This window comes from Ictidomys tridecemlineatus, chromosome 6, assembly GCF_052094955.1.
Source record: "Ictidomys tridecemlineatus isolate mIctTri1 chromosome 6, mIctTri1.hap1, whole genome shotgun sequence".
Classification (NCBI taxonomy): domain Eukaryota; kingdom Metazoa; phylum Chordata; class Mammalia; order Rodentia; family Sciuridae; genus Ictidomys; species Ictidomys tridecemlineatus.
Window position 1 is genome coordinate 58,841,133 of NC_135482.1, and position 26,679 is coordinate 58,867,811.

The following is a 26,679-nucleotide window of genomic DNA, read 5'->3' on the forward strand; positions in this document are numbered from 1 at the left end:
AAAATTGTGCTCCATTTGTGTACAATGAATCAAGGAGCATTCTGCTATCGAGTATGACTGATTAGAACAAATAAATTTTTAAAATTATATATAGATATATAGATATATATATAATATTGGAGAGCTGTTGGAGAAAAGCTAGCCTCTTTAACAAATGGTGGTAGGAAAACTGATCAGCGATATATAGAAGAATAAAACTAGATCCTAATCTCTCATCCTGCACTAAAGTCAACTCAAAGTGAATCAAAGGTCCAGAAATTAGATCCAAAACATTGCAACTGTAAGAAGAAAACATGAGGTCAACACCCCAACTTATTGGTGCAGGCACCATCTTCCCAAAGAAGATCTATAAAGCTCAAGAAACAAAACCAAGAATAAATGAGTAAGATGGAATCAAATTGAAAAGCTCTTGTAAAACAAAGGGAAGAATTAAGAGCATGAAAAGGAAACCTACAGAATGGGAGAGAAATTTGCCAGCTACTCCTCTGACAGGGGATTAATATCTAGAACATATAAAGAACACAAACAGCACTAGTAAAATAAATACTTCAATTAATAAATGGGCAAAAGAACTAAACAGACACTTTTCAAAAGATGAAATACAAATACCCAACAAATACACACAAAAAATTCAACATCCATGAAGATGAGAGAAATGCAAATCAAAATTGTATTGAAAATTCATCACACTCCAATTAGAATTGTAATCATAAAGAATACAAATAATAAATCATTCTGTTGAGAATGTGAAGAAAAAAAGTATACTGATACACTATTGGTGGGACTATAAATTCACACAGCCACTCAGGAAAGCAGTATGGAGGTTGTACAAAAGATTAGAAATGGAACTACTATATGACCCAGCTATCCCACTCTTCAGAGTTTATCCTATAGAACTAAAATCAGCACACTACAGTGATATATGCATGCCAATGTTAATCTCAGTGAAATTCACATTAACCAAATCATAGAACAAGGCTAAGTGCCTGTCAACAGATGAATGGATTAAGGAAATGTGATATGTAAACACAATGGAGTTGTTACACAGTCATAAAGAAGAATGAAATCATGACATTTGCTATAAATGGGTAGACCTGGAGAATATAATGCTAAGTGAAATAAGCCAGATTCAGAAATAATTGGTCTCATCATATACAGAAGCCAAAAAAAAAAAAAAATAAGGGGAAAAAGAGTAAGGGGGATCCCAAGAAAATTGGTGTGGTGAGGATCCCAAGAAAATTCCCAGCATCTTCAGACATCATTATAAAGATTTCTGAAGCTGTATTTCCTAGCGTTCTTGTCTGAGTACTGAGATGAAGAGAAACTCAAGACTTATTGTCAACATCTCCTAAAATTGTAATCATATTTTTCCAGTAAAAATTTTCAACTTTTGACTGACCATATATATTTTTGTATGCTGTTGTTTTCTTTCATTTTTCATTAGCTTTATTGATCCCTTTAGTTTATTATGGCCTCTCTACACTTGTATTTAGTAAGTAAAGGTTATTTTTGTTTGTTTTTGGTACAAACTTCATTTCAAGCACTCTATTGCATGCTTGAGAAACTATAGTCAAGAAAAGTGACAGAGAATTTAATTTGCATGAACTGGATGGAGGCACACTAAATAATAAACATAATAATTTTTAAAATTATTTTATTAGCTGATAAAATGCTATAAAAAATGACAAAAGCTCACACACAGACTAGGCTAAGGATTATGTGCAGTCCTGCAGTACAGATAGGCTTAAGATTAAGTCAGATGTTTAGGATTTGCTCATTAAAATAGCAATGCTCAAACAAAGACATTAAGGAGATTTCAGTGACAGAATTTTTTTTGACTGTGTCAGGAAAACCCAAGAACTAAGATCACACAGAATTTATAACCTATAAGTTTTACTGACAGGCGGTTTGTATGACTCAATATTTTATCTTATATGTCACACAAAGCCTGGTTATAGGGTCAATTAAAAATAATCAGTTTATGGCTTGTTTTGTTATTCCTTCTCAAATATTTTTAAAATATATCAAACTATACCTTTTCCCACTTAACCTGGTTCTAGAAGAATTAAAGGTGGTCTGGTTAATTATATGTGTCATCCTGGCTGGGTTAAGGGATACTCAGATGACTGATAAAGGAGAACAGAGCTGGCATGGTGAGTCATGTTCTTCTCATAATTATGTTAGGGGGTGAGTCATGTCCTTCATATAATTTCTGTGTTTTTTACTTCTCATGTCATACCTTTTATCCCACCATGTGGTGAAAAAGCAGGAAAGAGGTGATTCAGGGGGAGGTGAGCCAGGAAATGCTCATTAATAATTCCCTGCTGGGAGGGCCAGTCTCCTGGGTGGCAGGTGTTGTTTGGATATCTGTTAGGGGACCTTGAAGTGTCCTGAAGGTATTAACATTTGAAGGTATTAACATTTCCATTCCCCTTTGAACCAGTGTCCACCTTCCCAACCCTATTCAGCTTGATGCCCTAAAGATGAATCACAAGTGTGTATTAACTAGTTAGTAGCTAATTGTGAGAGCCAGAGGGTCTACATGGTAGCTTTCAAAGGAGGATATATTTTCTGTAGTGTAAGAACAAACATGTGAGTGGCATGTTGATCTGCTTTTTCTAGTCATTGAGTTTCAGAAACCTCTGAATTTTTCACAACACTGGTGTGTTATAAAGCTAAAGACCCTGATGAGGGAAACATGACTAGAAATATGAAAAAAGGATCTTTGGATATATAGGCCTGAATATTTTCACATTTTTAACCCTATGAACAATTGGAATTATAACTGTGGCTCATTGTTCCTTAGTAAGAAGTGGTAAGCAGGTGGTTCAGGGGTCTACACTATGCAAGAGAGGAAAAACTTCCCTCTGGAGCTGTTCTCATCTCCTTTCCTAGGTGCTAAGCTAATACCTTAAATCCCATATCATGTATGTGGAGACATGGTGACTTAAGAGGTAAAAAAAAAAATCTATACACTGTAATAACCAGACAACTTGCCTGGGTGGAGTCAGAGATATAGATATTGCTTAGGGGTCAGGCATGTAAGACTTGTTGAGCTAAAAGTTATGGACACGGAAATTTTCTAAAGACATGGAATTTAACATCTAGGCAAGGACCTCATTTTATGGCTAAGGTGTCCCATAGAGCCTGGAAAAAGCAATGTCCAATGCTCACTGATATCTTATATGGCCCTACAAAGATTCATTCCAGAGGAGGTCTCACATTCTCCAAGGGCATGAGGACTAGGATTCTGAGAGGGGAACAAGCATCACTAATGTTTAATAGTGGCTTTCATACACCACATATGATGGTGGGAGAGATAGATGTTCATGGGGGACATAAATAGCCATAAAGTTGGGCTTGTTAATATTCTTGAGGATGTCAGCTGCCAGGTGGTTCCACTTAAGCAGAGAAGCCAGGGGTCTACCATCCTCACAAAGATGGGCAAGGTCAGAGGGGTATCCAAAGGACTTTCAAGCAGGAAACTGTGGAGAGGGTTAATAGACCATGACATAGCATCCTTATTATTCACCCTAACCATCCCAGAATCATCTATAAATGTGTCCTCTAAATGTCAGGCACAGCCTTGTTACACTCTTGTCTTAATGGCTTTTTATCATTGCCAAAATTCCCTGTGATTTCTCTTTGCCTGGGTCTCCTTTTCAATGAAACAAGATGATTCCACTTAACACCCTTCATTCTAATTTCAGCACCCAAATAAGACAGCCAGAAATGTCCTTAAAAATATTCATATCATCTAACACTGTACCTTTCTGTAGGTGGTTACAGGAAGGCAGTTTTTGGAGTCATCAAAAGGAGTAGCTTCATGGGCTGGGATTGTGGCTCTGTGGCAGAGCACTTGCCTCACACATATGAGGCACTGGGTTCGATCTTCAGCATGACATAAATAAATAAATAAATAAATAAATAAATAAATAAATAAATAAATAAATAAATAAAGTAAAGGTATTGTGTCCATGTACATCTAAAAAACAAGTAAAATAAAATAAAAGGAATATCTACCAAAATAAAGCTGTTTAAAACCATAGAAAAAGTGTTTTTTTAGAGTATTTGGGGGCATCGTTTACGAACAATCTCTTCTGAGAAACAGCCAGTCATATTTAAAACAGTACATTTACAACTTTTTTAATAATAAAATAATTACTATGTTTTTTTTTATTTCTTAACATTCTAGAGAAGTGTTCTATCATCGACCTGTATCCACACTCTGATAATTAGTGATGAGTCCGAGAGCTCCTTGGGGGATAAAGAGTTGATCATTCAGCTTGTCATATTTATGAAAAGCAGAAAAGTTTTCAAGCAGATTTTTTTTGGTTTTTGATTGTTCATTTTGTCTGTGTTTGCATAGTTTAAAAAATACTCTCCTCTTTTTTAAATCTAAAAGTTATTCCCAGAACAAATTTGAATTAACCTTCTTTAATTAATCATTTCTTGGTGGAAATTTAATCTGAAAATTCAATAGGTACTTACATTTAATTCATCTAAGAAATCACTTTAACAACTGAAGAGCACCTTCAGAAACATCTTTAACAATTTTCATTTGTTTTGAGGCCACTAAAATAAATGAAGATGCACAATTTTTCTGGCCATATCCTTGAAGGCTTTTTTTTTTACCTGTTTATTCCTTAGAGTGTATATGAATGGATTCAGTAAAGGGGCAACAGAGTTATTGAGTACAGCTACTCCCTTATTGAAAGCAACTCCTTCTTTCACTGAAGGCTTTATGTACATGAAGATGCAGCTTCCATAAGAGAGGGAGATGATAATCATGTGAGAAGAACATGTGGAAAAGGCCTTTTAAATCCTTTGCTGAGCAGAAGGGATCTTCAGAATGGTCCTGATGATGTTTGTGTAGGAGAGGATCACCAGCACCAGTGTGACTACCAGTGTCAGAAGTGCTAAGATAAAGTCAAATAGTTCCAGTAGACTAGTGTCTGAGCAAGAGATTTCTATGAGAGGTCTGTAGTCACAGTAATAATGATTTAGCACATTGGACCCACAGAAATCCAGATGACTGGTCAGGATGATTGGGAACAAGATGATCAGGAAGCCACAAAGCCAAGAGCAGAGAACCATCTGGAGGCAAATCCTGCTGTTCATAATAGTGGTATAATGCAGAGGTTTGCAGATGGCCACATAGCGGTCAAAGGATATGGCAGTCAGAAGGTAAAATTCAGTGGCCCCAAAGAAAATAGCAAAGAAATATTGAGTGAAGCATCCAGCAAAGCTGATAGTCTTGATCCCAGTTGAGATGCTGAATAGCAGCCTAGGAGTGAAAGTAGATGTAAAGGAAATTTCCAGGAAGGAGAAATTCCGGAGGAAGAAATACATGGGAGTCTGGAGGTGGGAGTTCAGCAGTGTGAGGATGATGATTGTCAGATTCCCAATGATGCTGAACAGGTATGTGAGGAGGAGAAATATGAAAATGATAATCTGAAGCTCTGGAATACCTGTTAGTCCAAGAAGGATGAATTCAGTCAAAGAGTCGTTTTTCATTGCAACTTCAATTTGCTGTGAAGCTGAGAAAGGGAAAAACAGTGTTGGGAAGGGGAAAGTAGCTGAGGAATATTGAGCAGAATATTGAGAATATTTAGATTTCCCTTGAAACTTGTTTAGAGGAAATGCCTCTGTTTAAACCAGCCCCCAACTTTTTTTTTACTTCATGCTTAATTGATCATTAAAAATTTTTTAAACAAGATTTTAAATAAAAATACCCCAAGATTAGTAGAAATTCAAATTGATAAAGATCTGATAAATCACCACTATGGAAAGGTAACATTGATGACCTCTGTACATACTCACTTTTTTACATAGAAAAGATGATGAGGGATTGTATCTCTGGAGCTACATAATGTCAGAACTGAGATGTCAGATATGCATGAAAAGGTCCAATAAATTATCACATATTTTATTTTTTAATCCTAATGTATGCCCTGATTATTCACAAAGTATTCAGGCAGGCTTTGAGAAAAAGGCATGTCTGTCTGTCCCTTCATTTAACAATTGCTTATTACTACCCTTCCTCTATTGATTCAAATCAAAACTCCTCTTACAATTTCTTAAGAAGTTGGCTTATTTAAAATCATCAAAGATCAGGGCACACCCTCTTCTTTAAAGTCTTATTTTCTCCATTTTTTCTGAAGATTGGTAATGAACTTCATTGCAATTTTATACCAGTTTCAGTGGCACACATTTCTTCTAGTTTAATCAGCAGAGTCATTGGGGGATAAATTATTGCCCAGGGGCCTAGATCCAGAAATGTTAATTAGCTCCTGGAAAAAAAATAATACTGAGAATTAACTTTGAACAGGAATCTAGGGAAGATGTTCCAAATCCACCCAAGAGGGAGCCGAAACTGAGCATCACTAAGAGGGTGATGCTTGGGGGAACTGATGCTGTGAACCTGGCAATAGTGAAAAATGAAACATGAAAAGCCTCTTTATAGTAATAATATTTTTATTAAAGCATAGGGTTATACATAATAGTGGTGCTCATTCTAACCTGATCATACATGCATGAATACATTTTGCTCCATTTTAGTCCCCAGTACAGTTTATTGCCTCTTCTTCTTTCCTCTCCCCTCCCTAGTTCCCCTTTTTACTTTACTTGTCCTCTATTAATTTATGATTTTAATTGGTGCTTCATAGATATACATAAAGGTGAAATTCACTGTGGAATGTTCTTATATGTATAAAGCACAATTTGAAAAGTTTTATTCTTCAGTTCCTCCCCTTTCCTATTTATCTTCTCCGGCCTCAATCCCCTTCCTGTATTCCACTGAAGTCCATCCTATTTTAATGGAACCAAACTTTTCCCTTCTGTTTGATCTAGCTTCCATATTTGAGAGAAACCATTTGATCCTTAATTTTCTGTGTCTGGCCCATATCTGTAAGAATATTGTTCTTCATTTCCATCCATTTACATAAATGTCATAATTTCATTTCTCTTTATTTCTAAGTAAAACCCTATTGTATACACAAACCACATTTTCATAATCTGTTCATCTGTTGATAGGCTCCTGGGTTAATTCCTGAACTCCATTATTGTGGATTCTGTTGCTATAAACAATGATGTCTCTGTATCACAAGAGTAATGCTGATTTTTATTTTTTTCAGGAAAATACCAAAAAGTAGAAAACCTGAGTCATAGGGAACTGGTTCTAGTTGTTTTTTTTTTTTTTTTTTGAGGAATCATATATTTTCCACAGTGGTAGTATAAATTTTCATTCCCACCAACAATTTTGAGTGTACCTTTTCCTATATCCTGGCCAGTATTTATTTATTATTATTGGTATTTTTGATTATTGCCATTCTGAATAGAGTAAGATGGAATCTGAATGATTTTTTTTCTTTCATAATTTGCTGATTTTAGTTATACATGACAATACAATCTGTTTTGACACACATAGAAACATGCAATGTATCTTATTCTAATTAGAACCTTGGTCTTGTGGGTTTACATGATGGTGAGAGTCACTGCAGTGTATCTATATATGTACATAGGAAAGTTATATCAGATTCATTCCACTGTCTCCCTATTCTTCCCTCCCTTTCTTCATTACCTTTTATCTAATCCACTGAACTTCCATTCCTCCTCTCCCCCTCTATTGTGGGTTAGCTTCCACTTATCAGAGAAAACATTGACTTTTAGTTTTTTGGCTTTGGCTTATTTCACTTAGCATGATAGTCTCTACATCCATCTATTTACTGGCAATGTCATAAAGTCATTCTTTTTTTATGATTCCTATGGGTGAGTAATATTCCATTATGTATATAAACCACATTTTATTTATGCATTCATCTGTTGATGGGCATGTAGGGTTGGTTCCATAGCTTAGCTATTGTGAATTGTATTGATGTGGTGATGTCACTGTAGTATGCTGACTTTTAATTCCTTTGGATATATACTGAGGAGTCATATAATTGGGTCAAATTATATAAACATTCCACCATCTTTTTGAGGAATCTCCAAACTGCTTTCCAGAACGGTTGCACAAATTGTCAGTATCCACTAACAATGTCTTAGTGGACTCTTTCCCCCACATCCTCACTAACATTTATTGGTACTTATACTTTTGATAATTGTCAGTCTTACTGGAGTGAGATGAGATTTCAGTTTTAATTAACATTTCTCTGATTGCTAGAGATGTTTACCTTTTTTTCATATATTTGGTGACTGTTTACATTTCTTCTTTTGAGAAGTGTCTGTTTTGTTTCATTGTCCATTTTGATTTATTGGGTTATTATTATTATTATTTGTGTGTGTGTTAAGTTTTTTGAGTTCTTTGTATATCATGGAGATTAATACCTTATTTGAGATGAAGTTTCTAAGATTTTCTCTAATTCTGTAGGCTCTTCATGTTCTTGATTGTTTCCTTTGTTTTAAAGAAGTTTTTAGTTTGAAACAATCCCATGTGTTGATTTTTTATTTTACTTCTTGTACTTTGGGCATCTTGTTAAGTAAGTTGGTTCCTTAGATGAAAAGTTACAGTATTGGGCCTGCACGTTCGTCTAGTAAGTGCAGGGTTTATTGTCTAATTCCTAGGTCTTTGATTCACCTAGATTTGATTTTTGTTCAGGGTGAGAGACATGGATTAAGTTTTATTCTGTTATATATGGATTTCCAGTTTTCACAGCACCAATTGTTGATCAGGCTGTCTTTTCTCCATTGTATGTTTATGTTGCCTTTGTCTAGTATCAGATAATTGTATTCATGTGGGTTTGTCTTTGTGTTATCTATTCAGTTCCATTGGTCTTCACACCTATTCTGGTGCCAATACCTTGCTGATTTTTTACAATAGCATTGTAATATATTTTAAGTTCTGGTATTGAGATACCTCCTGCTTCACCATTCACAATAAGGATTGCTTTGGCTATTCTGGGACTCTAATTGTTCCAAATGAATTTTGTAATGACCTCTTCTATTTACATTAAAATTATCTTTGGAATTTTAATGGGAATTGCATTTAATCTGTATAGCACTTTTGGTAGCATGGTCATTTTTTTTAATATATATTTTTTGACACAATACCTTTATTTTATTTATTTATTTGTATGTGGTGCTGAGGATTGAACTCAGTGCTTCATTCATGCTAAGCAAGCGCTCTACTACTGAGCCACAACCCTGGCCCAGTATAGCCATTTTGTCAATATTAATTCTACTTATCCAAAAATATGGAAGATCTTTCCATCTTCTAAGGTCTTCTTCAATTTTATTCTTTACTATTTTGTAGTTTTTATTGTAGAGGTCTTTCACATCTTTTGCTAGATGAGTCCCAAATATTTTATTTTTGTGACTATTATGAATAAGATAGTTTACCCAATTTCTTTTTCAGCTGATTCATCTTTGGAATATAGGAATGCAATTGATTTATGTGTGTTAATTTTGTGTCTTTCTAGTTTGGTGAATTTATTTATGAATTCTAGAAGTGTTCTGGTAGAGTTCTTAGGGTTTTCTAAATGCAGGATGAAATGTTCAGCTTTAGAGATAGTTTGTGTTCATCTTTTACTATTTGTGTCCCTATAATTTCTTTCCTTTGCCTTATTGCAATGACTAGAGTTTCAAGGACTATGTTTGAATACAAGTGATCATAGAAGGCATCCCTGTATTTTTTGCAGTTTTTAGAGGGAATGCATTCAATTTTGTTTGTTTGTTTGTTTTTGTTGTTGTATTTTAGAATGATGTTGGCTTTGGGTTTGATGTACATAGCTTTCACAATGTGTTGAGGTAGATTTTTTTTTTACCCTAGTCTTTCTAGTGTTTTAAACATAAATGGATGCTGTATTTTGTCGATTTTTTATCTGCATCTATTGAGATAATCACGATTCTTGTCTTTAAGTCTATTTATGTGGTAAATTGCATTGAATTTTGTATGTTGAAATAACCTTTCATTTTTCTGAGATGAACCTCACTTGATCATAGCGTAGTATCTTTTTAATGTATTTTCATATGCCAGTATTTTATTAAGAATTTTTGCATCTATGTTCATCATGGAGGTATATTGTTGTGAAGTGTTATTTCCTGGATGTGTTTTTGATTTGGGTGTTAGGGTGATACTATCTTCATAGAAAGAATTTTAAAGAGTTTTCTCCTTTTCTATTTCATGGAATAATATGAGGAGTGCTGGTGTCAGTTCTTTCAAGGTCTTGTAGAACTCACCTGAGATTCCATTCTGGTTGTAGACTTTTTTGTTGTTGGTAGAGTGATGGACTTTTGATGGTGTCTTCAATTTCATTACTTAAAATTGATGTTTAAGTTTTCTATATCATCCTGGTTCAATTTAGGTAGGTCATATGTCTTTGGAAATTTATCAATGTCTTCATGATTTTCTACTTTATTAGAGTATAAATTTTCAAAATTTCATCTGAGTATCTTCTGTATTTCAGTAATTTCTATGGTTATATTTCCTTTTTCATTACTGATTTTAATAATGAATTTTTCCCTGCTTACTTTTTTTTAGATTTTCTAGGGTTTATAAATTTTATTTATGCTTTCAAAAAGCTAACATTTTGTTTCATAGCATTTTTGAATTTTTTAATTCAAATTATATTGATTCTGGCTCTGATTTTAATTATTTCCTGTTTTCTACTGATTTTAGTGAAATTTTTCTTTTTCTAGTGCCTTTAGATGTAATATTGGATTGTTTATATAGTGTCTTTCAATTCTTTTAATGAATGAGCTCAATGGAACAAATGATCTTTCCTCTTAGAACTACCATCATAGTGTCCCAGAGATTTTGATATGTTGCATCACTATTCTTATTTACCTAAGTATATTTATTTTGCCCCAGAATTCTTCTGCTACGCATTTATCATTATAAATCTATAATAGCATTTTTTTAGTCTCCAGTTTTTACAGTAGCTTCTATTTTTTAAATTTTATCATTGACTTCAAATTTTATTCTATTTAATCTCACAGAATGCAAGGTATTATCTGTATCTTTTTTTGTATTTGTTAAGAGTTACTTTGTGGTCTAACATATAAGATATTTTAGAAAATAATACATATGCTGCTGGGAAGAAAGTGTATGCACCATTGATGGATGAAGTATTCTGTAGTGTCTGTTAGGTCTAAATTATAAATTGTATTTTTTAGTGTTATAGCTATAGCTTCTTTGTTTTGTTTTTTTTTTTTTTTGAAGATCTGTCCTGTGTTGAGAAAAGCACATAGTCACCCAGTATAATTGTGTTGTGATCTATTTGATCCTTGATATCAATAAGGTTTTATTTGATGTACATAGGTGCTCCACAGTTTGGGGTATAAATATTTACAATTGTTATATCTTGTTGACATAAAATTCCCTTAAGTGGTATGAAAGGACCTTATTTGTCTCTTCTGATTAACTTAACTTGAAGTCCATTTCATCTTATATGGGAATAGAAACCCTGCTTGTTTTTGAGATCCATCTGAATTTTATATATACATATATATATATATATATATATATATATATATATATATATATATATATTTCCAATTTTTACCTTCAGTCTGTGGATGTCTTTGCCTATGAGGTGAGTTTCTTGTAGGCAACATATTATTAAGTCTTATTTTTTAATCAAATATGCCAAGCCAAGTCTTTTAATAGATGAGGTTAGGCTGTTTACATTCAATTTCATTATTGGAGATGATTTTTATTCCCTGTCTTTTGATTTATTTCTTGTTATTAATTTGTAATAGTTTTTCCCTTGATAGATTACTCTTCTAGTATAGTATTTCCAAATGTTGTTTTTCATTTTTATTTGTTGTTTATTTTTCCTGAAATAATTTATTGTGTATGTTTTGTAGTGCAGACTTTATAGTTGTGAATACTTTTAGCTTTTGTTTATTATGGAAGTTTTGTATTTCATCTACAAATGTGAAGCTTAATTTTTCTGGGTGTAGTGCTCTTGGCTGGCATCCATTTCCTTTCAGAGCTTGGTACATATTATTCCAAGATCTCCTAGCTTGAGTTTCTGGGTTGAGAAATCAGCTAAAATCCAGATTGGTACACCTCTAAATGTGACCTGTTGTTCCATCTAGCAGCATTTAAAACCCTATCCTTATTCTGTATGTTAGTTATTCTCATTATAGTATGCTTTGGTGTGGGTCTGTTGTAATTTTGTACTTTTGAGTTCTGTAAGCCTCTTATATTTGATTTTCCAAGCAATTTTTCAGGTTTGGGAAATTTTCTGACATTATTTTATTAAAAATATTGTGCATTCTTTTATTTGTATCTCTACTGATTCCTCTATCATGATAAATATTAAATTTGGCCTTTTTATGCTATACCATAATTCTTGGAATTTTTGTTTATGATTTCTTACCATCCTCTCTGTGTAGTCAAATTTATTTTCAAGACTGTGTATTTTTTCTCCATTGTCTGGGATACTGTATTCTAAGTGGTGATACTTTCTATTGAATTTTTAATTTGGTTTATTGATTCCTTCATTTCAAGGATTTCTGCTTGATTCCTTTTTATAATTTTTCTGGTCATTGAAATGATCTTTCACAACCTGAAATTTATTTCTGCTTTTACTCCTTTTTTAACTATGAACATTGTAAAATAACATTTCTTCTACTATGTTGTTAATGGATTCTGTGATTAGAGCATCTTGGTTTATTTGGGGACTTAGTTCCCTTGTTTTTTCATTTTTTTTTGTGAGTCTTCCCATTTTGCCTTGTGAATCTGTTGTAGTATGATTTTTACTCTGTAGACTTGCAGTGTTCCTGAAAGTTTCCAGTGCCTCATCTTTAAGGGGGAAGACAAATATTAACTGCACCCAATACTAACATTGTACAGCTTTAAACCAATAGATCATATTAAGACATCTACAGTTTTGTTGCAATAAACAAAAATAATATGTTCAATTATTTTCTACAATACAAATGATAAGTTTGCAAGTGGGTATATGATTTCAAATGATGAACAAAGAGAGAACAGAAGTGGTGTAGGCTGTGATGTATTAAGAAAGAGAAGATAAGATAGAAGTAAATAATTATAGAAAGAGTAAAGAGGAATTAATAGAGATTGGCTGCTAGCAGGAGAAAAGAGAGAAATAGAATCCAGAGAGACAGATAAGTAAGATGAAAAATATAAAAAATTTAAAAGAAAAAGTAAAAATAAAAGAATACATAACAAAACTTTAATATATTATTTAGACATGCCATCCTCAATAACTTATGCATGAAAATTCTTGGTTGCAAAAATAGTTGAAATGTGAGAGAGAGCGAAATAGAAAAACATGATCTCAATGGAAAATTAAACAATGGTTGAAAGTTAAACAATTGTTTCCATTGGAGTTCAAGTTCCTCAGCTTCCCTTCTCAGTCAATAGGTGGAATTGTCTATACTTTGCTGGTAGCTCACCCTCAAGTTTCTAGGGTTGAAGGGTTAGTCCTGGAAGTGGAACTCTTGGAGGTAGGGTATAGCCTTTGCCACTCCATGTTAGAAGACTTCTCCCCAGGAATCTCCTTTGTGTTCCACTTGTGTGATGTAAGAGCCTGATCTTAGCCCTTACATCATCTGTGGACCTCATAATTCCTGGTCCCTGATTTAGTCTACAAACTTGATCTTTCCTGCTCCCACCCTTTTGAATTTCCAGTTAGGCACTACTCACCCAGATGGTCCTGATGGCTGAGCACTGAGACTTCCGTGCCTGTCTCAGAGAGCTGTTCATTATTGGGTGGATAAAGACGAGGTATTATACTAAAGGAAAATCTAATCATAGAAGAAACCAAGTCATATTAAATACCAAAAATAAACAAAAATGCCTGGGAATACAAATCATGTCTCAATAATAAACCTTAACGTTAATGCCTAAACTCACCAATCAAAAGACAAGACTAGCAGATTTGACCCCCCAACCAAAAAAAAAAAAAAAAAAGACCCAATAATATGCTGCCTCCAAGAGACTCATCTCATAAGAAAAGACATCCACAGACTGAAGGTGAAGAAATGGGAAAAATCATACCACTCACATGGACTGTGAAAGCAAGCACGGGTTTCCATCCTCATATCAAATAAAGAAGTCTTCAAACTAAAGTCAATCAAAAAGGATAAAGAAGGACACTACAAATTGCTCAAGGGAACCATATACCAACAAGACTTAACAATTATAAGTTTAATTGTAAATATGTATGCCCCAAACAATGGAGCATCTACATTCATCAAACTTTTCTCAAGTTCAACAGTCAAATAAAAACAACATAATAATTTGGGGTGTCTTTAACACATCTCTTTCATCAGTAGATAGATCGTTCAAACAAAAGCTGAACAAAGAAACTATACAACACAATAATAAAAGTAAGAACTTAGACTTACCTGACATATATAGAATATTTCATTCTTCAGTGAGAGAATACATTTTCTTCTCAGCATCACATGGATCCATCTCTAAAATAGACCATATATTATGCTGTAGAGCAACTCTTAGCTAATATAAAAAGGTAGAGATACTACCCTGCATTCTATCAGATCAAAATGGAATGAAATTAGAAATCAATTATAAAATAAGAAACAGAAGCTATTCCAACACCTGGAGACTAAATAAAATGCTATTGAATGAACAATATGTTGCAAAAGACATCAAAGAGGAGCTTAAAAAAATTAGAGGTGAATGAGAACACAGATACAACATATCAAAATATCTGGGACACTCTGAAAGCAGTTCTAAGAGGAAAGTTCATTGCATGGAGTTCATTCCTTAAAAGAAGAAAAAGTCAAAATAAATGAGTTAACATCACATCTCAAAGCCCTATAACAAGAAGAACAAATCAACACCAAAAGCAGTAGAACACAGGAAATAATTAAAATTAGAGCTGAGAACAACAAAATTGAAACAAAACAAACAATTGAAAAAAATTGACAGAACAAAAAGTTGGTTCTGTGCAAAAATAAATAAAATTGACAGATCATTAGAGAAGGAGAGAGAAAACTCAAATTCCTAAGATACATGATGAAAAAGTAAATATCAAAACAGAAACTACAGAAATACAGAACATAATTAGAAATTATTTTGAAAACTTGTACTTCAATAAAATAGAAAATATCAAAGGCATTGACAAATTTCTAGAGTCATATAATTTTCCCAAATTGAAACACAATGATATCCAGAATTTAAACAGATAAGTTTCAAGCAATGAAATCAAAGATGCCATAAAAAATCCACCAACCAAGAAAAACCCAGGACCAATGGATACACAGCCAAGTTCTGGAAAACCTTTAAAGAAGAACTAATACCAATACTCTTCAATTTATTTCAGGAAAGAGAAAAACAGGCAGCACTGCCAAATTCATTCTATGAGGCCAATATCACTCTGATTACCAAACCAGGCAAAGACACATCAAAGAAACAAAATTTCAGACCAATATCACTAATGCACATAGATGCAAAAATTCTGAATAAAATCCTGGCAAAATGAATACAAAGACATATAAAAAAGATTGTGCACCATGATCAAGTGGGATTCATCCCTGGGAGGCGAGATTGTTCAACATATGGAAATCAATAAATGTAATTTATCACATCAATAGACTTAAAGATAAGAATCATATGATCATCACAATAGATGCAGAAAAAGCATTGGACAAAATACAGTACCCCATCATGTTTAAACCCTAGAAAATTTAGGGATAACAGGAACATATCTCAACATCATAAGTGGAATGAAATTCCCCAGGACAACATCATCTTAATGTAGAAATATTGAAAGCATTCCCTCTAAAAATTGGAATAAGACAAAGATGTTCTCTTTTACAACTTGTCTGTAACATATTTTTGAAATACCAGCCAGGGAAATTAGACAGACAAAAGAAATTAAACTGATACACATAGAAAAAAATGGCACTAAATATGCTGATGACATGATTCTATACCTAGAATGCCTTAGACCAGCTGGGCTAAATAACCTAGAGGTGACAAGCAACTTGAAGGTTGAAACAGGAACTACTTTATTGCGAGTGAACTCAGCATGAACTGAGCAAGAACTCAAAATAGCGGGCACCTAAGGTAGCAGGAGCCACTTCTCTGCAGGACAGCAGAGGTACATATACACAACTGATTACACATAGTTTAACTTAATTAGCATCATCTAGATATAGCAGTCATTAAGGAATCCTCATCATCTTAGTGACTCACTGGCATTACATCACAAACCACTCCTCCTGGCAAAGTGCCAGGCGCCATCTTGACTTGATTTGTATTCCCAACACTAGAAGAATCTAAAAATTCCACCACAAAACTTCTAAAACTAGTAAATGAATTCAGCAAAGTAGCAGGATATAAAATCAATACCCACAAATCAAAGGCATTTCTGTATATCAGTGACAAATCCTCTGAAAGGGAAATGAGAAAAACTACCCCATTCTCAGTAGTCTAAAAAAAAAAAACCCAAACAAACAAAAAACTTGAGAATCAACTTAATGAAAGAGGTGAAAAATCTATATAATGAAAATTACAGAACCTAAAGAAAGAAGTCAAAGAAGAGCTTAGAAGATGGAAAGATCTAACTTGCTCTTGGAAAAGCAGAATTAGTATTATCAAAATGGCCATACCACCAAAAACATTATACAGATTTAATGTAATGGCTCCAAAACAGACTGGTAGACCAATAGTACAGAATAGAGGACACAGAGACTAACCCACAAAATTACAATTATCTTATATTAGACAAAATTCTCAAAAAATGCATTGGAGCAAAAATAGTCTCTTCAACAAATGGAGCTGGGAAAACTGGAAATCCATATGCAAAAAAAAAAAAATGAAACTAAACCCTGATCTCTCACCATGTCAAAAAATTATCTCAAAACGTATCAAGGACTTAGGAATAAAACCAAAGACCCTGAGTCTAATAAAAGAAAAAGTAGGCCCTAGTCTCCATCATGTGGTGTTAGGACCCAACTTCCTTAATAAATTCCTTTGGCATAAGAATTAAAATCAAGTATCAATAAGTGTGGTGGATTCAAACTAAAAAAATCTTCTTAGCAAAAGAAACAATCTGTGAGGTGAATAGAGAGCCTACATTTTGGGAGAAAATATTTACCCCTCACACATCAGATAGAGCACTAATCAGTAGAGTATATAAAGAACTCACAAAGCTAAGCAGCAAAACAAAAAATAACCCAAACAATAAATAGGCCAAGGACCTGAAGAGACAGTTCTCAGAAGATGGTATATAATCAATCAACAAATACATGAAAAAATGCTCATTATCGATAGCAATTAGAGAAATGCAAATCAAAACTGAGATTTCATCTCACTCCAGTCAGAATGGCAGCTATTATAAAGATGGACAACAATAAGTATTGGTGAGGATGTGGGAAAAAGACACATGCATACATTGCTGGTGGGACTGCAGCCAATATGGAAAGCAGTATGGAGATTTCTTAGAAAACTGGAAATGGAGCCACACTTGGACCCCTCTACCCCACTCCTTGGTCTATTTTCAAATGGCTTAAAAACAGCATACTACAGATACATCAATGTTTATAGCAGCACAATTCATAATAGATAAATTGTGAAACCAACATAGATGCTCTTCCATAGATGAATGGATAAAAAAAAATTGGCATATATACACAATGGAATATTACTTGGTAATAAAAGAGAATAAAATAATGTCATTTCCAGGAAAATGTATGGAGTTAGAGAAGATAATGCTAAGTGAAGTTAGCCAATCCCAAAAAACCAAATGCCATTTTTTTTTTATATAAGGAGGCTGATTCATAGTGGGATAGAAAGAGGGAGCATGGGAGGAATAGACAAACTCTAGATAGGGCAGAGTATTTGGAAGGGAAGGGAAGGGATATGGGGTAATTAATGATGGTGGTATGTGATGATCATTATTATCTGTAGTAATTGTATGAAGACACGAGTTTGTGTGAGTATACTATGTATACAACCAGAGATATGAAAAATTGAGGTCTATATATGTAATAAGAATTGTAATGTGTTAAACTGTTATATATAAATAAAAATAAATAAAAAGAAATGTAATACACATAATTAAATTGAATAAAATTTATTATTATACATATAAAAATAAATTTGTATTTAATTTAAATAAAATTTAATATAAAAGTATTATATAAATATAATAAATACATTTTTTTATAATCTCTAATTTATACATGACTAAGCTGAGATGTTGTAATTGTGATTAAGGGAACCATATTTGGTACCATGCAAGGACAGTTGTCCTATTAACACTACTTGGCTTCATAAGAGTGAATTATTTTTGAGCAAATTGTATGTAAATGGTTGTATGCTACATTGTTTAAGATAATGTTAATAATGACACTTTATTAAGCACTTGTATAGACGGTGACATGTTTCTAGGAAATTTTTAAGCCTCATCTTAATAAGTATCAGATTCTCATTTTAAATGCAAGAAACACAGGGGTTTACTTTCTGATTTAAGTCCATGCACAAAGCAATCAGGAAAACTGTACAATTCATGCATGTTAAATAATGTGAGATAATATCTGGTAAATATTTGAATGAAGAAATTATGTGATATTTTAGAACACAAAATATAATATGATAAGAATAAAAACTAAAGGGACAGCAAAAGAAGAGTTTTATCATAGGCTTAGGACAAAAACGTGCTCACATTTACCAATTATTACAGAACTGATCATAACTCTGGTAGGGTAAACAGGAGAAAATCCAACCTTCTATCATCATCAATGATAACATTGCCTGGACAATTTCTCCCTATAACAATTTTAGAACATTTAATGCAGAATCAGCCTTTTTGCTCACAATATCCACCAAACCTGTCATAAGATAATTAATGATAACCTGTATAATAATGATAGAAGTAATGGAAATTTCTCTAACAATTCTGGTACTTATCAGAAACTTTTAATACAACATCCCAAGTGAATGTCAGTGTTGGAAATTTATGAATCTGGTTTGTGATATTAGAGAAGTAGACTTATCCTGTAATTTCAAGGTATAATGTCTGAAATATTGAATTCTCAACATCTACTTCACTTTGCTCATTCACTATAAATTACAAACAGCACTACTTATTTTCTAAGGGAATTTATAAAATAAATCATGCATATGATTTGCTTAGTACAAAAATAAAGTAAGTAGAATATTATCACAAGAGATGTCATTTCTTACCCTTACTATTATAAACTCTAAAGTCATTTCTAGACTCTCAATTTAAGTTCTCCCGAAAGTTGTTAAACTCTCACCAATTTATCATAATTGCAGTCATTTTTTTCATGTGCAAGTTTTTTATTAGTGCATATTAATTATACAGAATGATGGGATTCATTATGGTATTTTGTACCTGCTTATAACATGATTTAATCTAATTGATTTTATTTTTCTTGTTAAGTTTTATATTTTATGTTCTCTCACTCTCATATGTATATAATTTTGGAGTTATTTAATATACCTAAAGAAAAATACCTTGGAGTAATGAAAAATATTAATTATATATACCTCATAAAATTGTTGAAAGAATTAAATGAGCCCCTAGGTTTTATTGAAAAAAGTTACATCAAAAACTACACTCTATATTCGTAGGTAATGACAACTGTTTCAAGAATTAGTGCTCCGCTGCGGGTTTGCTAAGATCCGTGACCCACTGCAGCTGGTTCTGGAGACAGAGGAGAAGGCCAGTGAGTCCTGCAAGGCCGGGGAGTGGTGCCTCATGGACAGCCTCTCCTGGGTCTTTACCGAGCTCATTCAAGGGATTCGGTTACCAAGGGGCCCAAGCAGAAGAAATATGGAGTTTAGAACCTGAGAATTTTGAAAAATTAAAACCAGTTCATGGCTTAATTTTTCTTCTCAAGTGGCAGCCAGAAGGACCAGGATGCACTGTGTTAAGGAATTCAGACTTAACACGATATATTTCTCCAAGCCAGTAATTAAAAATGCATGTGCAACTCGAGCCATTGTAAGTGTGTATTGAACCTTACCCATCAAGTTGTCCATTTAGGAGAGACATTATCAGAGTTTAAAGAATTTTCACAAAGTTTTAATGCAGTTATGAAGGGTTTGGCCCTCAGCAATTCGACAGACCACAGTTTTTTTAGACAGCAAACGTTTGAATTTGATGCAAAGACATCAGCCAAAGAAGAAGATGCTTTTCACTTTTTTAGTTATGTTCCTGTTAATGGAAGACTGTATGAATTGGACTAAGAGAAGAACCAATTGATTTAGTTGCATACAATCAAGATGATCAGATCAGCGCAATACCAACCGTCAGAGTAAAAGGAATACAAAAGTAAAGTGAAGGTGAAATTGGATTTAACCTAATGGTCATGTGTCTGACAGAAAAACGATGCACCAGCAGAAGGTAGCAGAGTTACAAAGACAACTTGCAGAGGAACCTATGGAACAGATCAGGGTAGTAATATGTTAAATGCTATTCAATCAGAATTTGTCCCAAATCAGATGATTATTGAAGAAGATGTACAAAATTTAAAAAGATAGAAGATTGAAAAATCAGAAGAAAGATTAATTATCTGCCTTGCATAATGGAATTGTTCAAGACTTTAGCAGAACACCAGCAGTTAAAACCTCTTATAGAAAAGGCAAAAGAACAATAGAATGCAGAGAAAGCTCAGGAAAGCAAATGAAGAGAATACTTTGGGTTGTGCACAAATTTCTGCTTTTACACTTATTTTCATGGCAACACAAAGTATGAGGAACTTTGAGCAATATCCTATTTGACTCAGTGCATGTTTGCTAATAGTACCAGACTGCATTGTCTTTAATGCATGATTAATAAACATGATCCTTACCTGAATCATATGTATACAGTGAGTATTAATATAAGTGATATTGAGAGTGCTTGCCCAGATTCCATTCTTTTAGCCATTGGATCTGAGAACTGTTATTGGTATTCTCGATGTAGAACTACACTAATGAAACTAAAAAATGCACAAATGATATTTTTTACCTGTAATTGTTCTAACTCATCTTTTTTTTAGCAAAAATACTTTTGATTTTTAAATGTCAGATCTTAACTTCTTATCATTAATAAAAAATCAATATTTCCATCTTTTATATATGTTTTGAGGCTCTTAAAACTGAATTTTTTCTCTTATACCACTTATTTGATTTTAATGGAGGTCATTTGAAAAGAGCATGACTTCAGTTTCTAGTAATTTCCATTTCTGTCAGAAGAAAAAATATGGTTATGCATTGTAATTTTATTTTAGCAAACTTTCTTAAAGTGTTTTGTAGGGAATCTGACCATGGGAATATACAGGGAAGTGTTCCGCTGGTGAGAAAACTCCTGCTCGGCAACTGGCTCTGTTTCCCACCCTTAGAAAGCCCTGCAGAACATAACTAATCCATGTGCTATGTCTAGCTGCTGTGGCAATGCCACTAGAGTCTTATCAGCCTTGCCCTTGATCTCAGGCACACAGTTCCTGGGAATAAAGGAACTCTCTTGTTAGACAACCACAATGTTTCACTGAGCCTAAACCTGTCCTCATAACAGAAACTTTATACAATGGATTTTCTTGAGAGCTACACAAAACTTCTAATATTGTACATTACAACTTAATATGTAGCTGAGAAATAAATTGCATAATGTGGCTAACTCTATAACCTGCCTAATGACACAATGAAAAATATGAACTGATGATGCCAATGACCTAAAGTAACCTGTTGATATAAATAAAGCTTAAGAGCTTGGCCTCTCTGCCATTTTGCTACTTCTTTTCCTGTCTCTGCATCTTGTGTCTGTGTCTCCTTTTATTTTCTTAGTGTTTGGGTTATTTTTTAAAACATATTATAGAATTATTGTAGGAAGATCTTAATAGTATGCCTCAAAACAAAATTTTCAATTAAGAACAAATTGTAATGCTTAAAGAGTTTTGGTGTTACTCTCAATTTGGCAAACTTTTCAAGCTGTTCAGGTGTGTTTTTATGGAAAATGTGAGGCTTGTGTGTTTTAAGAAATGATGATAAAGAAAATAGTACATTATTTCCTTTACAAAAAATCTTTATAAAATTTCCTTTAGCATTTATCTTGGAAAAGAAAATTATAAGCTTGAATACAGTTCAGTAGTATTTTATAAAATAAAAACCAAAATAAACCCTTCCCCCCAAAAAAAATCCTTTGTGATCAAATTGTACATTATGTGGCTCTTGGAAACTGATCTATACTAATTTTGTTCATATTGGTGTAGAAGGACTCTCTATAATCACTACCATCATTTCTTAAAACCAAAACTCTTTAAGCATTACAATTTGTTCTTAATTTAAAATATTGTTTTGAGGCATATTATTAAGATCTTCCTACAATAATTGACAGGCCCAGGAGGATAAATGCTCTTATTTCTGTGTGGTTTCTCATCTGGCTTTCAGTTGTTTATGTTTGCTCTTGTCAAACCTATAGGAGAAAGCACAAACAAAAAACTTGGGTTGATGATTAATAAATATCCCAGTGTGAAGTTGGAATTTTGCTGAGATATTATGCCATTTCCATCTTCAAGGGAAATGGAAAGCCACCTGACAATGACAACGACCCTTTAATTTCAACTCTTTTACAATGAAAAACTCTTTAGTTAAGGTAGATTAAAAACTGCTTTAGTATCAATATTGCAGTGAGGTGTCCTTTCACCACGTTAGAATGGTTATTGTCAAATACACACACACACACACACACACACACACACAAGCACACACACACGAGGAAATACTGAGGATAATATGTGGAGAAAGAATTCTTATAAACTGTTGGTAAGAATGTAAATTAGTACAGCCACTATGAAGGATAGCACATAGGTGCTAAAAAACTAAAAATAGAACTACCAAATGATCCAGCCATGCTACTACAGGGTATACATAAAAAAGAAATGAAGTCATTATACTAATGATATTCCTGCATGCCCATGTTTATTGTGGCACAACTCACAATTGGAAAATATTAAGGGCCTAGGTGCTCTTCAACAGAGGAATGGATGTATAAAATGTAGTATATGTACTCAAAATAGAAGTATTCAACCACAAAGAGGAATGAAATCATTTGCAGCAAAATGGATGGAATTAAATGCATTATTTTTAGTGAAATATGCTAGACCCAGGAAGACAAGTATCACTGTAGTCTCTCATATGCGGCATCTAAAAAACAAAACAAAATAAAATAAACAACTAAGTAGAATAGTGATTAGTAGCAATTAGGAAGGATACAGGGGTGGGTTGATGGGACAGTGGAAGAAGGGTTGTTGATTATGATCAATGAATGTTGTATACATCTACAGAAATATCACATTGAATTTAATTAATATGTGTGCATAAAATAAGTTTAAATATAATAAGAAAATAATTTGGTATTATACAGCTTGAAATGGTAGGGCTAACTAAGGTTTTAGCCAGACTTTTCTGATTCCAAATGTTATGTCTTATCTTTCATACCTGGGTCTGCAAAATATCTTCCTTTTAGGACAATGCTCCAATCTCCATAGACATTTCCTCTTATGTAATAGTTTAGTTTCATTGAAAATTACCAAAAATGGAAAAGACATATAATTATTTAAAGTGATTTTTTATCCTTAGCCATCTACTAACATTTACTAATGCTAATAAACTTTCCAATTCTTCCTCCTATCTCTTTAGAAGTTGGAAATCCTGGTGCCATTGGTATAAGCAGCCTAGGTGTGAAGGATAGAGGGGAGAAAGGAGCAGGAAACAATGAACACTGGAAGGTTTGAATTTGAGGTTTATTGAATGTAAAGCTCTTGCAAGATTTTATGACATTTTAGTCTACTTGTGTCACTTTTATATTGTTTATTACTAGTCAACTTAATTTGTTTTCTAATTGAAGCAATATATCCTTATTATTGTTATTAATATTTGAGGATGGCCTCAGATAAATAGATAAGCGTACCCCAAGAAAACTTAATTTAACATTTTTATTTTTATTTAAAAAATAATAAGTTCTAATGCTTTTTTAGAGGTAAAGTTTAATGTTATTACTAAAGATATTTCCCTATGAAAGAATGGGAATATCTGGTGGTAAATCCAATTTACTCTTTAGGTTCTTAAAATCACTCCTCTGTGCTCAGTTTTCTTATCTACAATACAAATCAATCTCATTTGATAATTGTAAGATTTAAATAATACATGTGAAGCATTTGGAAATATGCTTAACATTTAATGGAAATTGTATAGACATTTTCTATGCAGAAAATATTCTCTAACCACTGAGAAAAATACCTTAGGATTAGGATGATGTTCTGAGTCAAAGGCTATCTTAGATAAATAGTAACAAATACATTTTATCCCAAGAGAATTACACAAGAATAACAACAACAACAGACTAGGAATTACCTGACTGTACACACACTCTACTCTCATCCCTAGCAGGATTTGATCATCGTACCTGAGAAAATTATGTATTCACAGCATAACAACATCATCCATGGCTAGTTTGTTTTTCTGATACTTATTAGTAATAATCTTTCTGGAAGTGATTGTGAAGTTTTCAGTAAGCTATACCTAGCATTGTGAGTGGCTCATTGTAATGACATTCCAAATCACCTCTTTCCATCACAGGAGGAGTATCCATTGTATAATGTTATAAGAACCCCTAGTCCTTCCTCCCAACGCACCACACCTTTACTATGCTGAAGTCTCCTGTGAACTCTGTCCTTACCCTACTCATTCTTGAAAGGACAGGATCTTATCTTCTGCTAATAGAAAGATTCATCCAGTTAAGGCTGAGTTTGTTGTTGAAACAAATGCTGCCATCAGGCTCAGTTCCCTATTTTATGTTCTATTCTAGGCTGGGCAGTAGTTATGTCTTATATTTCTCTTATAAGATGTATTTTTGAACATTACCTTACAAGATATACTTAAACACTTAGCTCAATGTCCCTATATGGAATGAATTTAAAACAAAACAAGTAAGGGAAATCACATTTTATTGATACATAAATTTTTAAAAACTTCATTAAACATTATTTCCAAATTACTTTTGTAACATTTCTTTCAATTCTCTTTATGCCTCCTCCAGTAATATTACTTTTACTTTGTGTTTGTTTTTATTGAAATCAAGAGTTTTTCATAATACCTTGAAGTAATAAACCACCTTCCCATCAAATAGACCAGATTTGGTGACAATCTCAATTTTAAAGTTCTTATAATAAGTTACTGATATGGGAAACTCATACTTTTAAAAATATATTTAAATTATTACTATTCCATAGTAAAATGTATGAATGCACTCTATTTATCCTTGTTTCCAACTTTATTAAATATCTATATATTTTTCTAATCTTTGTTAATTTTAATATTTTTGTGAATATTAATAATATCATGAGTCACTATTTGTTGCTACTAATTAAAGTTCTGAAGAAATGTAGGAGGAGCTGTGAAGGATGATATAAATAAACAGAAGAAGGCTTTATGAGCACATCACACAAAAATGATCATTTGTATAGAAAGTTTCCAAAGACCAAAGAAACAGACTTAAAGAAACTCAGAAACTCTAGCAGTAGGATATTGAACATCAATAATTAAGTGTGGCATACTGTGCTTTTCTATAAAAATTTGTAAATATTCAATGGATTGTTTTCATTTGTTAATATAAAATGAGCATGAAAAAATTATGAGTATTTCTATTCCTTTGAAAGAAAGTTAATTAAATACTGAATAAGATATATATGATTCCTGATCCTTAAACTAAGGATGTGTTTATATGGAGGATGATGGGTATCTGCAGAGATCTAACTCATCATTTTAGTTTATTATTTATGAATGAAACTCTATATTTTCTCCTGAAAGAACATGTCTTTGGTTATTTAGTTCTCATTTCATTTTACATATTACATCAAAATTACTTCTTATTTTCTTTCCAAAGAATCTGAGATAGATTTCAAAATGAAATGTAATAGTGATATTTATAACTTGTTAAATAAAATTTGCGCTTTCCACATCTCTACTATCAAATGAATATTAATAATGACCATATAAATAAAGCCAATATGATATGGGCAATATATTTAATTAGAAACACTATACTAAAATATATATTAGGTGTGAAGGATCAAAGGATGTTCTTTAGAGACTGAGATAAAAGACTTTGGTTCCATTGATTTCTGATCTCCACCCCACTTTCTCTCTCTCTTTTGGTTGTTTGTTAAATATATATATTGCACTGGGTTTAAATCTTCTTTAGTAATGCAACAACTGTGAGAACCTAGTTTTTCAATATTTCGTTTGCTCAATTCTCTTTTCTTCACTTAAACCTCAGTGGAAATCATTAGTAAAATTTCATAGAGCATCTGATTCTGTTACACTCTTTATTTCTACTTTATAAATTTCAAGATCTGTTCAGTATCTAGGTTAGTACATTACAGAACAAGCTAATTATTGAATTCGACATGTGGGCAATCTCTAGCTCAGCTCTGTAACCACACTAAAATGCACTTTTACACTTCTTAGGCATTTCAGGCTCTGAGCCAGGACATGGGAGATGATGGTTCCTGAAAAAGTCTGTCAACATGAATAAAGCAAAGACTCCCTAGGAGCACCAACTGAGTGGTTGAAACACTTGTTTACAAGAATTTATTTTTACTGTTTCTTTCAATTATTTTAGGAAACTTTTGCCTAAAAAGTAATAGAAATAAGAATAATTTATATTTATTAATTTCAGTAATGATGGGCAGATTCAATTCTCTGTAATCATACCAGCTTACAGA

General features: G+C 32.9%; 1 long non-coding RNA gene and 2 pseudogenes across 1 annotated transcript in view; 1 reads left to right on the forward strand and 2 right to left on the reverse strand.

Moving 5' to 3' along the window:
* Positions 1-4,421: 4,421 nt before the first annotated feature.
* On the reverse strand, positions 4,422-10,841 carry LOC144378654 (olfactory receptor 6C4-like; annotated as a pseudogene).
* Positions 10,842-13,280: 2,439 nt separating this feature from the next.
* LOC144378655 (uncharacterized) overlaps positions 13,281-26,679 on the reverse strand; it is a 48,070-nt gene continuing 34,671 nt past the window's right edge. Inside the window, exons 2-3 of the long non-coding RNA XR_013440573.1 lie at positions 14,323-14,394; positions 13,281-14,038 (exon numbers count right to left, since the gene is read on the reverse strand). This is a non-coding gene — a long non-coding RNA (uncharacterized LOC144378655). The remainder of the gene's footprint in view (positions 14,039-14,322; positions 14,395-26,679) is intronic.
* Positions 20,009-20,683, forward strand: LOC144378357 (ubiquitin carboxyl-terminal hydrolase isozyme L5 pseudogene; annotated as a pseudogene).